Below are 16,241 nucleotides of genomic sequence, written 5' to 3'. Positions count from 1 at the left end.
ACACACACACACACACACACACACACACAATATTATTAAGCCTTTGGCCTAGGACTCTGGCTATCGTCTTAGGGCAGTATTCTCCTCAATGCATTTATGAAGCTGCCATAGCAGTAAGGTTTGCTAATATCCAGTTGACCAAAGCAGACCACTAGGGAATGAGACAAAGGTATCAATACTAGATGTTATTTATTTGGGGATATCGATGTAGCACTCTAGCTGGTAGCGTCTACCATCTACTGTAGTGATGGTCATCGTGAAGAGTTCCGTTTGGGGATATTATAATTAGTGCTGCAAACGTTCATTCTAGTACATTTACTTTGGTGGTATGTATCTCCAAGTGGAACTGCTGAACCATAAGGCATGCATGTGTTTAGTGTAAGTAGATACTGCCAAACAGCTTTCCAATTTGTTCATTCCAATTTACATTCCCATACTAATGTATAATTCCCACAGCAATGCAGAATTTCAGTTGCTGTATGTTCTCACAACACTTACTAATTTTCATTCTAATGAGTGTACTTCACTTTTATTTTTGAGTGGCCATATTTTAAAATACTTCACAAAAGGAATAAAGGAGAAAAATCCTGAACCATGAAACCAGGACAACTCCCCATGCCTAGCACAGCAAGCTCCTCCTAAAATATAGACATAACCATCTTGTTTAAATATAAATGTGAAAAAGGGACAAGGCTATCCCGTGGCAGGTACTGTAAAGATAATGAACAAGAACCGAATAAGGAAGCCAACAGAGGCAGACCACAGAACTGGCACAGACAGATGCGCTGTAGCCCAGTGTTTCACCATCCGCACGCCTAACCCCTGGGAGGTAGGAGGCATTGTTCAAGCCATCTTTGGCTATATAGCGAGGTCAAGAACAGCCTGGGATACACGAGACCAGAAAGGCACAGAGAAAGAAAAGCAAAGCTGGGGTTGGGGGAGGAGAGACAGAAAATGAAAAGCTAAGAACTTACACTGGACAGTTGACAGAAAGATGCACAAAGAAAAATGATAGCAGTCAGGACAGACTGGGAAAGAAGGGGACACTTAAAGGGACACTATGGCTACACACACACACACACACACACACACACACACACACACACACACACACACACGTCTGTAGAAGACAAAGTAAAGGGCTGGCAAGGTGACATGATGGGTAGTAAGAGCTGAGTTCAATCCCACAGTGAGGAGGACCTACCCCAGAAGGCTGTCCTCTGACCTTTACATGTGAAGGGAAACTTCACACACAAATTAAAAGTATAATTTTTTTACAAATATGAAGCAAATATGAAGACTATGGTTTTAAAAAAAATAATTGGCCAGGTGTAATGGCATACTCTCTTCAATCACTGCCCAGGTAGATCTGTGAGTCAGAGGCCAGCCTGGTATATATAGCAAGCTCCAGGCTAGCTTTGGCTGCATAATGACACCCTGCTTAGAAAACAAACCAAAAACAAAAAACCCACAAAAAAATGTTAAACGGTATATGCATAAAAGTTAAGCAAGGATTATCTAGCATATATATCACAGGAACCCTTAAAATGAAATACGTTCAATAGTAGAAGTTATAACAGATTAAAATATTTGGGCCAATATACTAAAATATATTGTGTATCTTGGAAAATTAACAAAGAACAAGTAATACTCTGGCATATTCCAGTAAAAATATTGCCTTTTCAGGATGGAAAAAAATATCCTTTGAGGATCTAGGCAGAGAGACAGAGTTGCCTGTAAGAAAATCCAAACTGGACGTACAATTCCGTGGTACACTGCCCATGTGGTACATATGAGGCACTGGGCTCAATCCCCAGTCCTCCTTCGAGGACAGTCCAGTTAACCAGAATACGATGGAGTAAGTCTGTAAACTGTGATTTGTGACCAGCTGCAATTCACAACTGGTTTTACCAATCAAACTTCTCTCAATAGAGCAGAAATCATGCTAGTTCGTTTACATATTCCCATAGCTGCTCTAGCGATGCGGTGGCTCAGTTAATAACTATAACACAGAATTATGACCTAAAAAACCAAAAGCAAGAAATATTTTTCATGAGTCATTTTTATATTGATGAACTTCTACCAAATGATTACAGAAATGCTATTATAAGGGTTTGTGTTACACATGAAAAATACAAATACAGTGTTTGTGTGCATGCACGCTAAGGTGAAACCCAGAGCCTTGTACGTGTTAAGTACATGTTTTACCACTGAGCTACACCTCCTGTCCCGGTGTATATTTAACTGTAGACTTAAGACCAATTGCAAAAGTTAAAGGGCAATGTATCTGTATGGAATGAACAGACAGAATGGAGAAAAGCTTGGAAACAGTACTGATGAAACTAGAGACTTGATTATGTACGGAAGCTAGGACTGAGGATAAGGAGTCACCCCCAAAATTCCTGTTTAAATTAGAGGACTATGAGATCGCAGAATGATGCATAACTCCCTAGAAAGCAGCACATTACTACCAATAGACCATCAAAAGAAACATGTCCTCAGAAGTCAGGAAAACAGAACAGCTTTTGCACTTCCAATGAATGTGGTCACGCTTAAAAAGTCTCTAGTATTCCAGAATTTTCTAATTTAAACCACTAAAAATAACGAATATAAAAAGTATAAACAAAACAAAGCCTGAGGCAGACAGTCAGATTCCTGGAGCACACTGCCACTGCCCCGCCAGCCGAACGGAATCAATAAGCTCCAGGTTCATCCAGAAAGCCTGTTTCCAAAACTAAGGGTAAGATGGAGGGTAACAGACAGTACCAATCTCTGGCCTCCACAGACGGGCATGTGCAAGCACACCCGCATGTTCATGGGCACCTGCATGCACACATTCACATATACACAAATACATACACATACAAGCCACACATGTACAAGCACACCCATTCTTTTAAAAAGGCTGGAGAGATGGCTCAGTGGTTAGGAGCGCGTGCTGCTCTTATAGAGGACTAGTATTTAATTCCTAGCACTCACATAAAGGCTCACAACTGCCTTTAACCACAGTTTCAGGAATCCAGCTACCTTGCTAGCCTCCACAAGCACTGCACACACGTGGTGGACATCATGAAGGCACACACACATACACATAAAATAAAAATAAATATTTAAAAAAATAATAAACCTGGGAAATGTGAAAAGGCAAAGACATAAAAGATGGAGCCACTAGAAATCACTAAACAGAATGGAGTAACTATGTAATCAGGGCTCCAAATGGGTAGACATGCAGGCTGGGCTACGGGCTAAAGTGCACCCTCAGATCCATCTTTCAAGCCCTAAATGCCAGTACCTCAGAATGGAACTTATCTCAGGAGCTAAGGCCTTCAAAAGAAGTAATTAAGGTAAAATGAAGTCATATTGGTACTCTAATCTATATAATCCTTTTTAGAATGACTGATGTCTGTACAAAATAAGATTAGGACACAGACAGGCAGAGGAAAACCAATCCAAGAGACCCTCAGAAGGCGACCACACAGAAACCTCCTAGGCTGAAGAATTATCAGAACATCACCCACAGTGTGATGCTGTTAGGGAAGCTGTGGAGAGAAAGGCCATGTCCCATCCACACAATTCACAAACATCCTTCAATGTGCCTTAGACATATTAAGTCCTGCAATAGAAGAGAGGATTTTTGATAGGTGATAATTATGCTTTAAATGATGCAATGACAACGGAAAAGCCGGAACAGTATTTGTACGGAAAACTGAAGGGACACAGTATTTGCAATTAGAAAAGGAATAAAGGATTCAAGTCATGCCAGCTTTGAGAAAAGCCAAGAACAGGAGAACCTAGCCAAGACATGTTTTATGCCTGAAATGAAGTTAACCAAAAGGCAAGTGAATTATTCAAAAACAACATGGTTAGCAAGGAAAAGGGATGGAGACAACAGGCACATGTATTTTCTTTTCCTTTTTTTGGTTTTTCGACTTCTCTGTGTAGTCCTGGCTGTCACAGAACTCACTTTGTAGACCAGGCTGGCCTTGAACTCACAGCAATCCACCTGCCTCTGCCTCATAAGTGCTGGGATTAAAGGCTGTGTCGCCGCCGCCGCCGCCGCCGCCGCCGCCGCCACCACCACCTTTTAATGTTTAAGCTAATGAAAGAATCCTTGATGATTCACAAACAAACAAACAAACAAATATGTTCAGGCATCAAGTGAAAAGACATTTGCAATGGTTTTAGTTTGAGTTCTGGTTCTCTGTAAGTTTCTTCTTGTCTCCTCCTTCCTGACCAGCAGCTGCACTGGGCATTGCTTTTTGTCTTATATCTAGAGCCACAGAAGCCAGAGTTCCAGAGGAGAATAAGAAAGAGAGAGGAAAGCTGGTCTCTAACTTGCAGTTCTGGGACAAAGGTCAGACAGATCAGAAGGGAAAACAACTAGATTATAAATACAGCAGTTTATCATAAGATTTTTTTTGGTATTTTTTAAGACGTTTTTCAGCTGGGTGTGATGGTGCACACCTTTAATCCCAGCATTTGAGAGGTAGAGGCAAGTATATCTCTGTGAGTTCGAGGCCAGCCTGGTCTACAAGGCAAGTTCCAGGACAGCCAGGGCTGCATAGAGAAACCCTGTCTCAAAAAGCAAAAAAAAAAAAAAAAAAAAAAAAAGAGGAGGAGGTTTCTCAAACACTTTTAATTTTTTTTTTTTTTTTAGAGTTCTATTTCACGTGAAGATGCACAATTGTTTTGAAATATACATGTTACTTACTTCTAGGCATAAAAATATTGCTGATGCCTTACACCTTGCCCCTTTGCTCTCTACATGATTTGCAAGTGTGATAACACACTTCTGAAATACATCTCCTTTGTCACTAAGGCCACCACCATCACCAGTATGAAATAGTGAAAGACCTCCCCAACTGCTTCAAGTGTAATACTTTGCAAAACAAATGAACGTTGCTGGGGAACTTGCCTTTCTCCAGAAAAGCCTATTAAAACGTTGTTGATGCTGGACACAAAATAAAATCCCCAAATCTGCATTTTTCAGTACTTTTGCTTTCTTGACCTTTATTTGAATTTGAGACTAAGCTTTACCAAACAACAGAATTTACACAGTCACTAGCCAACCACAGTCCTCATTATGGAATCTGTGCAGTGCATTTGTTCCCTAGGAAACCGACCAGAGCACACACAGAGTGCAATTTCAGACTAGCAAAAGAATTTTCCAATCATGGTGGTAAATAAAGTCCATACATAAGTCAGCTGATCCGAAGCAAACTCAAAAAGTGTCAGCGAAGAGCTAAGCTCCATGGAAACTTTCCTAAAGGGAAGAGAAAAAGAAAAGAAACCTGTGGGGTGTCTTTGGGTAACTATGTAGATCCCTTAAGTAAATATTATGAGCAGGTTTCTTTATAAACACAAACTGTCATAAAATAAACTGTTCAAAATAAATGGCTTCTCTCCAATCTTCAGCTTCTCTGTTTCTGACAGTATTTAAGAGGGAAAGCTTCTTTAGAGCCAGCCTCATACATCTGGTACCAGGGTATTAATCCAAGAATGGATCCTTCATTTCAGCAAGCGGCATGGGCTTGCGCTCTTAGTGAGAGGAGATGACAAACCCTGCCATGAGCAGTTTCTGTCACACCTCTCCCTCAGGCTTGCTTCCCCACCACGCCACAAAGAACTGCACTGGGGTGGGCGGGGACCATGCCACAGGGCCAAAAGTCACAGGTCTGTAAAGAGCAAGTCTGCTACTACTGCCCAGTTTTCTACTTTATTACCCTAGAACTGAACACAAGAAAGAACTAGAAAAGCCTGCAGACTTTCAAGTCTCCCGGATTTAACTGAGGACAGCTTAGTGTTGCTTAGGAAAACAAAATACAGTTAAATGTCAGCTTCATTTTAGAGGCCAATTTACACAAATTCCTATTTTCTGCAAGGAGCATTTATTTATTTGTCATAAGGTTTAAAGAAAAAAGCATCAGGACAAAAATTAATTCATTTGCCCTCTTAAAACAGCAACTGACCAAAAGGAAAATCAGTTAAAAACATGTAAGCCTCTCTGGAATGCTTCTGATTACACCATTATTAGTTACACAGAAAGAAAAATAGTAACATCTACACACCAGTCAAAAACAAATGAAAAGGCAAGGTATTATCTCTCAGCCAGCGCATATAAAAACACTATAGTGCTGATCCAAGAAAACTCAGGCACAACTACTCCTTTGCCAAAGCACTCCCAACACAGACTCACTGTTAATTTTTCCCGTTTACACAGAGATGCTTTGTTAAGTCTTATCACTACCACTGACAATCTAATAAATACACAAACAAGTGATTCAGTTTGTCAGTCTGCTTTTTTTTTTTTTTTTTTTTTTTTTTTTTATTTCAACCAGGGACAAAGAGCTGCAACTCTGATGATGTTCTAGAACTCCCTGTTCATGATAAGGCCAGACCTAATTGGAGATGCCTCTTTAAGCTATTCATAAGGTTTAGGCCAGAGTGGACCAGACCCACACACTAAGTTCTGTGTCTTTGTGTAGTTTAAATTCATTTACCTAATCTAGACCGGAAATAACAGCAGGAGATGATAAAACCTGATCAATTATGGTGGATAAAGCTGCCTCTAGACATTAAGTGTGCATAGATGTATAGTCCAATAACATAAAAATTCAGTATGCAGCACAGACAATCTAATGTAACTGGGACAAGAATCTAGGGTAAATTTTTCTCCCACAAAAACCACTATTTTAAGCATATTAAACTATGATAAAAATAGTGTACTTGAATAAAAGTGCATTGAATTGTATTTTTTCTTTAATATTTAAAAAATTAATGGAAATTTAAGTAGTTTCCCCACCATAATATTTTTTTCCTTCAAATTTAGTTTTTTTAAGGAATCTTCCACTTTCTCCAAATGGCTGTACCTACCATTGTTTAGTGACCCTCAAATCTATTTTTAAAAAAACCAAAACCTCCCAGGTAACAGTCAAACTTACATAAGTCAATATGAATTCTCACACAGTAGGCAAAAAAAAAAAATTCTAAAAGTGAGGAATAAACAGATTAACATAAGAACATAACCCTGTACCTTCATAGAAAACATTAGTCTGTGAAATGAATTTTATGAATGCTCACTGGCCTTCATTTATTATTTGACTATCTATGAACACATAGCAACTGTTCACGAAGTTAGCAAGCTAATCAAGTAAGAAAATTCAGAACTACTACTACCTTACACCTTTCGAAACACCATACCGAACATATACAACAACCTAATCCTTGGTTTGCATGCATGGAATACATAAAGAAATACAGGTGGGAAAATCACTTCTAACATCACGTTCTCCTCATAGGATGTGAAAAGTCTCCTCTCTTAAAACGGAAAACAAAGGTTTTAGCCTGCGTGGAAAGACCTATCGGTTTTACTCTCTAATGCAAGCCCTACAGTAAATCTGTCACTACCGGACATTGATTGTAGTTAACTATCTAATAGGTAGACTATTCTATTGGTGCTAATCCTAACGACCATGAGAAAAAACTTTACTCCAAAACTTCAAAACCAAAATAAATACAATTGTTAAAAAAAAAAAAAAAAATCAGCCGTGCTCGATCTCCTCCATTTAAACCACTATCTGACCTTTAAATATTAAAATCAAACATAGCCGTAAGAAAACCACAAACATTTCGTTTGTTTGTTTTGATCTGGTCAACCCAACCTCCTCTCCCCAGGACACGCACTAGCTTTCTCGATCTATTTGATAACAAACACAAATCACTGTGCGCAGCCTCAGACTGGGGGGAGCCTTTGGGAGAAAGCCCTCCTCCGTTAGAAACAATAAATAAGGGAGCGAAGCGCCGCACGTTCCTTCACACACCCCACACGCACCTCCCGGCGCCTCCCGACAACCAAGGCAGCCCGGCAGAGCCCCGGAGCACCTCAGGACTCTGCAACTAGCACGGCAAACCGTCCCTCCTCCTTCCCGCCCTCCTGCCCGGCTCGAGGATGCTGGCGCAGGGACAGTCCCCTCCGAGACGCCGCGGGCCGCGAACCCGCGGGCGCCGGGCTCTGCGCCCGCAGACCCTTCCGCCCCTAGCGCCCTCCCGCCTCGCTGGCCCCAGCAGACAAAAGGAAGGTTCGGCGGGTCACGGGGCGGCCGCCCACACACAAAGAGGCCCCGCGCCCGCCGGCTCCCCAGCCCCGCGCGGGCTCTTACCCACCTGCAGGTGTCTGTGCGTCTGTCCATAGGAACGCGGGCGGTGGGGCCTGCGGGAGCCGGGCGGCCCGGGCTGGACGGGGCGGGACGGCGGCGCGGAGGGCGGCAGCACCGCGGCCGGAGGCCCAGACGCCGGAGCCAGTGGAGCGGGAAGGGCGCCCCGCGGGCTGCGCGGCGGGGGACGGCGGCGGAGCGGTGGGGGCGCGGGCGCCAGCCTGGCTCGGCCACCGGCGCGCGCCGCTCCGTGCGCCCCGGGCTCCGCGCGCCCGGCTTGGAGCGCGGGGGCGGGGCCGCGCGGGGCGGGGCCGGAGAGGGGCGGGGCGGGGGCTCGGACCCGGGCTTCAGCCGGCACCGGAAGCGCTCGGCGGGCGGCGGGACCTACAGGAAGTGTGTAGCGACGCCCGCGGAAGGCGCTCGACCCGCGGCGCTCCCTGCCCCTACGGGGGCGAGGGCCAAGCCTCCCGCCGCGGACGCGCGCAGCACTCAGCCCGCCGAGCTCGGCCCCCGCCGCTCCGACAGGTACGGAACCCGCGGTCTCTGTGACTTTCCACGCGGGTCGGTTGGTCCCCCGTCTCCACGCACTTCAGCCGAAACAGTCGCAGTACGCGGAGCCTGCTCGCTTTGAGACGCGCGCCGGGTGGCCTGCGACCCACAGTGTACTCACCCCGTAGTGTCCCCCCCACCGCACCACACACACCTGTAAACCCCACCTCTTAGGGGGAAAAAAAAAAAGGATGTTGCACGGTGTTAAAGAGTCTATTCTACAAGGCAAAATAATTTCACTTCAAGATTATGAAGAGTTAAAATGTGGCAGACCAGAGCCAAATTATCGTGGGCTTTTTTAGTTCCTTTGGAAGCCATTTATTGCCCACCCATGTGTCAAACATTATACCCTTGTGCCTGAGGAAAACCTTTAAAATGTATTCACAGAGGCTGCAGAGACGACTCTGGTTAAGAGCACTGGTTGCCCTTCCAGAACACCAGGTTCCCAGCACCCACACAGAGCCTCACAACAGTTTGTAACTCCAGTTTTCGGGGCTCGGATGCCTTCTCTAGCCCCTGCAGACACAGACTGAAATGGTGCACACACGTTACATGCAGGCAAAACGACCCTAAACATAAAACATAAAATAAAATGCATTATTAGCTGACTACCAGCTTCCACTAAGCCAAAAGCTACACATCTCATCAGCATACAGAAAACCACTTTGCTGTAATCCACCTACTTGTACTCCGTGCCATTTGGGAAATGCCTTGATTCTGTGACTTTCTTTGTTCTAAAATAATAATTTAAAAAAATCTCATGTAACTACTTCCACAGTGAAACGTGTCTCTTGGGGCAATCTGAACCCATGTTGCTGGGCCATCATCACTCATATTTGGCTTAAGAACCTCTCTGAGCTAAGAGCTATGTTTTTTTGCATCTACACACTCATCCCACCTAGGGAGTAGGGCTGTTAGTAACACCTAAAACTCTCAGGCTGGTGGTCTGGTACACAGGGACAGGAAATAACCTATACATCCTGGCAAGACGGGGCCAAAGCTCCATGTTTAAAAACCCCTTTCAGCTGGGCGATGGTGGCACACACCTTTAATCCCAGCACTCTGGGGGCAGAGGCAGGCAGGTCTCGGTGAGTTCCAGGTCAGCCTGGTCTACAGAGCAAGAGCCAGGACAGGCACCAAAACTACACAGAGAAACCCTGTCTCGAAAAAAGAAAAAAAATAAATAAAAAATAAAAACCCTTTTCATAGCACTTACCAGAGGCTCAGGTTTGTGCCAAGCACTGGGTGGGCTATTAATTAATTTAGTACTAGGACCCTACAAATCTGGGGCTGCTAACATCACTATATTATGGAAAAAGTGTTAACATTTTTCATTGTTTTTATATGTATGGGTGTTTTGCCTGCATGTACGTCTCTGTACCATGTGTGTACCTGGTGCCCTTGGAGGCTAGTAGAAGGTGTCAAATGCCCTGGAACTGGAGTTACAGATGTTTATGAACTTCCACATAGGTGTTGAGAATCAACCCAGGTTCACTGGAAGAGCAGCTAGTGACCCTAACCACTGAGCTATCTCTCCAGCCCTGCTTTCTCAGGTATGTACTGAGAAGTGATATTGCAGTTCATTAGATTATTATGATTTTAGTTTTCAGAAACTGAGGTTCATAGAAACTAAGAGATCTTAAGTACCTAATTTCTTGTAGAAGCTAAGATTCATTCAAAGCATTCTCACTCCAGAGTCCATGTTCTTTATTTTTTTTTTTCTCTCCCCCACCCCTCCGCCAGACAGGGTTTCTCTGTGTAGCCCTGGAAGTCTTGGAACTCATTCTGTAAACTAGGTGGGCCTTGAACGCAGAGATCCACCTGCCTCTGCCTCCTGAGTGCTGGGAAAGGCATGCACCACCACCATCACCTGGCTCCCATCCTCTTTCAAAATGTTTATTATTATTATTATTATTATTATTATTATTTATTACTATTATTATTTTTTAGACAGAATGTCATGTAGCCCAATATGACCTCTGCAATCGAGTTTGAAGTGAAACCACCTAAACACCCCATGGGTAGAAAGAAAGGTTTATTGGGACTCAAACTGCCAAGGCTGAAGGCAGAGTCCATGTTTTTAACTCTCTTTTCTTCTCACAACACTGAGCAATTTCCAAAACATTTATAATGCTAGTAAGTCATATTTAGAACATAAATGACTAGCCTTAGGTACGACCCACATCTTGGCCTCACACCTCCTATGATAGGAAATCTCAGTCACTCCTACCTCTGAGGTAAATGAGAGAAGAGACTATGACAGATTGTAAACAAAAGATCCAGGGCCATCCCAGACCTGTCAGGTAACTTACATTGCCACATCAGTCAGTTCTCTCCTACATGGCAGCTTCCGCCAGTCCCTCACAATCATGAGCTGTTTAAGGCTGATATTCTTTTATTTAAGTACTTTATGTGTATTTTGCCTGCATGTATGTCTGTGTACTACATGCAGGATGGCCCACCAAGGTCACATTGGTGGGCATTGGAACTGGAGTTAGAGACCATTATGAGCTCCTATCAAACCTGGGTCCTCTGGAAGAGCAGCAAGTGCTCTTAACATCTGAGCCAACTCTTTAGACCCTTAGGCTGATATTCTTACCCCTATTCATTATCAAGACTCAGGTCTGAGCTAAATAAAAACATTTTTATAAATGGTCTGAGTCAGTGAAATTTACTCAGAGCAAAGCAAAACTTCTCACATAATTGTGGAATAATCTTTTTGTACACTGAAGATTTGTCACTTGGATTGGTTTAATAAAAAAGGTGGTGGGGGGGCAGGGATCTGAATGGCCAATAGCTAGGCAGAATTTTGGGGACAGACAAGACGCTGGGAAGAAGAAAGGTAGAGACAGGGAGAGTCACCAGACAGACAGAGAGGAAGCAGCATGGGCAATACGGAGTAAAGAGAATAAAGCCACAAGACAAAAGTAGATTGATAATAAAAAAAAAAAAAAAATAGGTTAATTTAAGTTGTAAGAGCTAGTTAGTAACAATTGTAAGCTATTGGCCAAGCTTTAATAATTAATAAGACATCTCCATGTGGTTATTGGGAGCTGGCAGGTAGGACAGAAAAATCTGCCTCCAAATGGAGGGAAGGAGAAAGAGGAAAGAGAGAAAGAAAGAGAGGGGGAGCTGCACACCTCATGGGAATAGAGAGAAAGAGAGGGAGGTGCTGTGGGACGGTCTGTATGTCAAATTGCTCTGATTGGTCAATAAATAAAACACTGATTGGCCAGTGGCCAGGCAGGAAGTAGGTGGGACAAGGAGAGAGGAGAATTGTGGGAAGCAGAAGGCTGAGGCGGAGAGTCACTACAGCCGCCGCCATGACCAGCAGCATGTGAAGATGCCGGTAAGCCACCAGCCACGTGGCAAGGTATAGATTTATGGAAATGGATTAATTTAAGGTATAAGCACAGTTAGCAAGAAGCCTGCCACGGCCATACAGTTTGTAAGCAATATAAGTCTCTATGTTTACTTGGTTGGGTCTGAGTGGCTGTGGGACTGGAGGGTGAGAGAGATTTGTCCTGACTGTGGGCAAGGCAGGAAAACTCTAGCTACAGGGAGGGAGGAGGAGTTTTCTCTCAGTGGGCTTTACGTAAGATAATGTCAGGACATTGGGAGGACCGGGGTATTATCTGCTTATATCTACCAGGATTCCAAGAAGTGAATCTGAATGCTCACATGGTGAGCAATGTGGGGCCACATATTTCTACATAAGACCTGAGAAAACTTTTAAAATAACGTTTTAAACAACCCCCCACCCCTGCAAAAAAAAGAGTCAAATGCGGCTTCCTAGTCTCAAGTCTTATGCCGGCTTCAGTACAGAGTGACATGTCTCCCTACAGCTGTCTGCATGCTTAAGCCACCAGTAGGTCATGAGCTAAGCCTCATGGCAGGTTTAAGGTTTTGCTCATGCAGACAGAAAAGGTTACTGATACGCAGAAAAACAAGTTCAGATGGAGAAAAACTCTAAACAGGTCACAGTGTGTTTAACATTGTGCATAGGCTTAAGGGGGAAAAATGGGTATAGATAGTCACAGAAAAAAATTGATTAAAAATAATAAAATGAAGTGTTTAAAGAGAGAGTGGAGTAATAAAAAAATAAGCCACTTAAGGAAGTAAAATACACAGGGAGTCTGGATGCTATATGTTATTTTGTTAACTTTGAACTTCTTTTTTTTTTTTTTTTCCGGAGCTATGGACCGAACCCAGGGCCTTGTGCTTGCTAGGCAAACACTCTACCACTGAGCTAAATCCCCAACCCCAACTTTGAACTTCTTAAATGCTAATGTGCAAAAAAAAAAAAAAAAAAAAAAAAGCTACTGAGAAACATTGGAATATAGAAACTGTTGAATTAAACCAACTTATATATTTTTAAAATGTCTTAAAACTGGAAGTCAATAAATATGTTGTGTTAGAGAAGAGGTTATGGTTTTGTTTCTACAGAAAATGAAAGGCTATGGATTAATTCAAAGTTAAAGAGGATCAGGTTTGATCAGGGGACACCCCCTGAAAATCCTGGCTATAGACAATAAAAACAAAGCAAAACAAAACCTAAAACAACTACAGGACAGGGAATGTATATTTTACCTGCTCAAACATAAAACAAAAAATCATCTTTAACTGACTTGTACACACTGCATATTTCATTCTTGTGTTAATAGAAATATATATGTTACCTTTGAAAATGTGTATGTTTTCAGAACAAGGTGACCAGACACCAGTGAAAACTGGTGACCCAGGTGGTCAGGCATCTCAGAGTGCCTCTGTTGCTGTTTCCTCAAAGTTTGGCATCCAGAACAGCTTTAACGCTGCTGGCTAAGATGGTTCAGCCCCACAGACTATTCTAGCCAGGACTGCAGATAAGCCTTGTACTTTCCCTTTGCACAGAGATTGAACAACAGATGATACAGCTAGCTCTCCCAGTACTTGATATTACCTCAGTTTTCTCAGGGTCCCTTAAAGATGCCATCACCCCCAGACAACAGGAAGCAACCTAGAAAACACGACACCCACATTCCCAAGAGGTGGGATGGGAGTTTTTTGGTCATTGAGTGGGTTATGGATATTTGTCATCACTTGGGGGATTAGCTACAAGTTGTTATTGAAAATGGTCAGGAGGGGCTGGAGTGATGGCTCAGTGATTAAGAGCACCAACTGCTCTACCAGAGGACCCAGGTTCAATTCCCAGCACCCACATGGCAGCTAACTACTGTCTGTAACTCTAAGATCTGACACCCTCACACAGACATACATGCATATACCAATGCACATAAAGATTAAAAAAAAAATAGGCTGGGCGGTGGTGGCACTCATGCCTTTAATCCCAGCACTCGGGAGGCAGAGCCATGTGGATCTCTGTGAGTTCAAGGCCAGCCTGGGCTACCAAGTGAGTTCCAGAAAAGGCACAAAGCTAAACAGAGAAACCCTGTCTTGAAAAACCAAAAAAAGGAAGGAAGGAAGGAAGGAAGGAAGGAAGGAAGGAAGGAAGGAAGGAAGGAAGGAAGAAAGAAAGAAAAAGAAAATGGTCAGGAAAAAAGTTGAACAAAGGAGAATAGAATCAGGGATCTCATTCTGAAAAGAAAAAGGGGAATATAGAAATAATACGATAAAAGGGTAGATTATTGAATTGAATCTACTTTTAAACTAAAAAAGCAACTACTAGTCTTAAATATTTTACATTGGTATGGATTTTATATATACTGATACAAATTTAAGGTTCTTTTTTGTTATATCTGTTTCTACTCTTGTTTAAGGTATTTTTGTATATTGATACAAATTTAAGGTTATTTTTGTTAGAACATCCTGTACCTATGTTGCTTTGGAAAGGAGGCTCTGCCTTTGTTTTCTGCTGGTGTTTGTGGCTGCTGCTCTCTAGCATGTGGTTCCTCCTGGTCCACTCGCGTCTTCTCTTTTCCCTTTGCATTCTGATCAGTCTCCATCGGCTCCTCATTTTTCTGGGACTTGTGCACTTCTACTAAGGACGCACTGGTCATACTGAAAATGCCATGGACATTCACCCAGACCTTGACTTTCACTTTTGAGCTGCAGCCGTCAGACTGTGGAGTGCCTTTCTGAACTGAAAACTGAGCGATAGCAGGATCTGGATAGGGCACATCCTGAGGAGAGCTATAGTGGGCCTCAAGAGGGAAAGGTTCCTTTCTCCAAAGTCCTCACCTTTTATTTGCCCTATCCAGACTGATCAGAATACAAAGGAAAAAGAGAAGTTTCAAATGGACCAAGAGGATGTAGTGGGTAGCCATTCCAGCTTTGATCTGGAAGTTCCAACCCCCATTCAGGCTTTGGTAACTGTCACGCCTACAAGGGGGGGGGCCCAGAGAGGACCCTGAAGCCCCAAGATCCGGATGTGCCTCTTCTCTTGGTTCCTGGACCCTGGTCGCTGGAGGTAGACTGAGCAGAGTTCTCCAGAGAACACCACTGGACTGCGCTACATCTTTGCCAGACCCTGCAACCTACCTATCCCTTCATTTGTAAGTTACGTCACTAAATAAACCTTCCTTTTAACTACGCAGCGTGGCCTTAATAATTTCACCAATAGGAGGAACCACATGTTAAAGAGCAGCAACCGCAAACACCAGCAGACCTACATTTCTACTGTGTTTAAAGTATTGTACATATACAGCTCATTTAACAATGTAATATAAATTTTAGTCCTTGAAAGTTACTATTACAAACTATTTAGGAAATACAGGTTAGTAGTTAGTCACCTATCACAACCAAACTTGTAGTTATGTATGTTTTCAAGGTCAAACAGAGATATATTTTAGATAGACAAGTGGTCTTCAAAAACTTAAGAGCTCTACAGAATGTGGTATTTAAGACGTTTTGATGACCTAAGGCTTTTTATGACATTGAGACATGCCTGCTCCTAGCAGCACCAATCTACTTCAGAGACAATAATGGGCATCAAAGAACCTCCTTATGGAGTATGCGTTCTTTGTAGCAAAAGCTAGGTACTAGGCAAAGAAACTGGCCTTGCCTCAGCTGCTGACAAAATGATGTCCAAATTGTACAAGCAGGACACAAAGGAAAGTGTCTGCCAAACTTTGCAAAGACAAGGTGGGACAGTCCTTCAAAATTCCTGCTTCACAGAAAAATCTATCAGATATCCTAGGCCTGTAGGCTGAAGATGGATGCTCCAACATTTGAGAGGAACCTTGGATGACTGTCCAGACAGCCAGATGTTTTTGTCCTTTCTTTCAGTTTTGGAAGTTGCTTGCTCTACACTTCCTGTTTACTTAGGTAGTATATCCTTCTGGGATCTTTGATAGAGTTGAAGGCTAGATAGTCATAGTTTTCCTTAGTTATGATAGAAGGTAAGTTGGGTACAGAGCTTTGGACTCATGGAAATAGAATAAATAAGCCGGGCAATGGTGGTGCATCCCTTTAATCCCAGCACTCAGAAGGTGGAGACAGGTGGATCTCTGTGAGTTCAAGGCCAGCCTGGTCTACAGAGCAAGTTCCAGGACAGGATCCAAAGTTACAGAGAAACCCTGTCTCAAAAAACAAAAAATTAAT

General features: G+C 43.0%; 1 protein-coding gene and 1 long non-coding RNA gene across 7 annotated transcripts in view; one reads left to right on the top strand and one right to left on the bottom strand.

The window, feature by feature from the left end:
* Positions 1-16,241, bottom strand: part of Kiaa1958 (KIAA1958 ortholog) — a 172,953-nt gene that overhangs the window by 150,303 nt on the left and 6,409 nt on the right. For 3 of the 6 annotated variants that reach the window (XM_076564296.1, XM_076564297.1, XM_076564298.1), the window contains exon 1: positions 8,164-8,415. The exons of 1 other annotated variant lie outside the window; for it this stretch is intronic. The gene's annotated coding sequence lies outside the window, so the exon portion shown is untranslated. Of the gene's footprint in view, positions 1-8,163; positions 8,418-16,241 lie in introns of those variants that run through there. 2 more of the 6 variants (XM_076564293.1, XM_076564299.1) reach the window with 2 other exon arrangements.
* Positions 8,517-15,234, top strand: LOC107399572 (uncharacterized). Its single transcript, XR_006069430.2, has 3 exons — positions 8,517-8,678; positions 10,173-10,255; positions 14,900-15,234. It is a non-coding gene; the product is annotated as an uncharacterized LOC107399572 (long non-coding RNA).

Source organism: Peromyscus maniculatus, chromosome 2 (genome assembly GCF_049852395.1).
Source record: "Peromyscus maniculatus bairdii isolate BWxNUB_F1_BW_parent chromosome 2, HU_Pman_BW_mat_3.1, whole genome shotgun sequence".
NCBI classification, from domain to species: Eukaryota; Metazoa; Chordata; class Mammalia; order Rodentia; family Cricetidae; genus Peromyscus; species Peromyscus maniculatus.
This window is presented reverse-complemented; position numbering and strand designations above follow the sequence as displayed.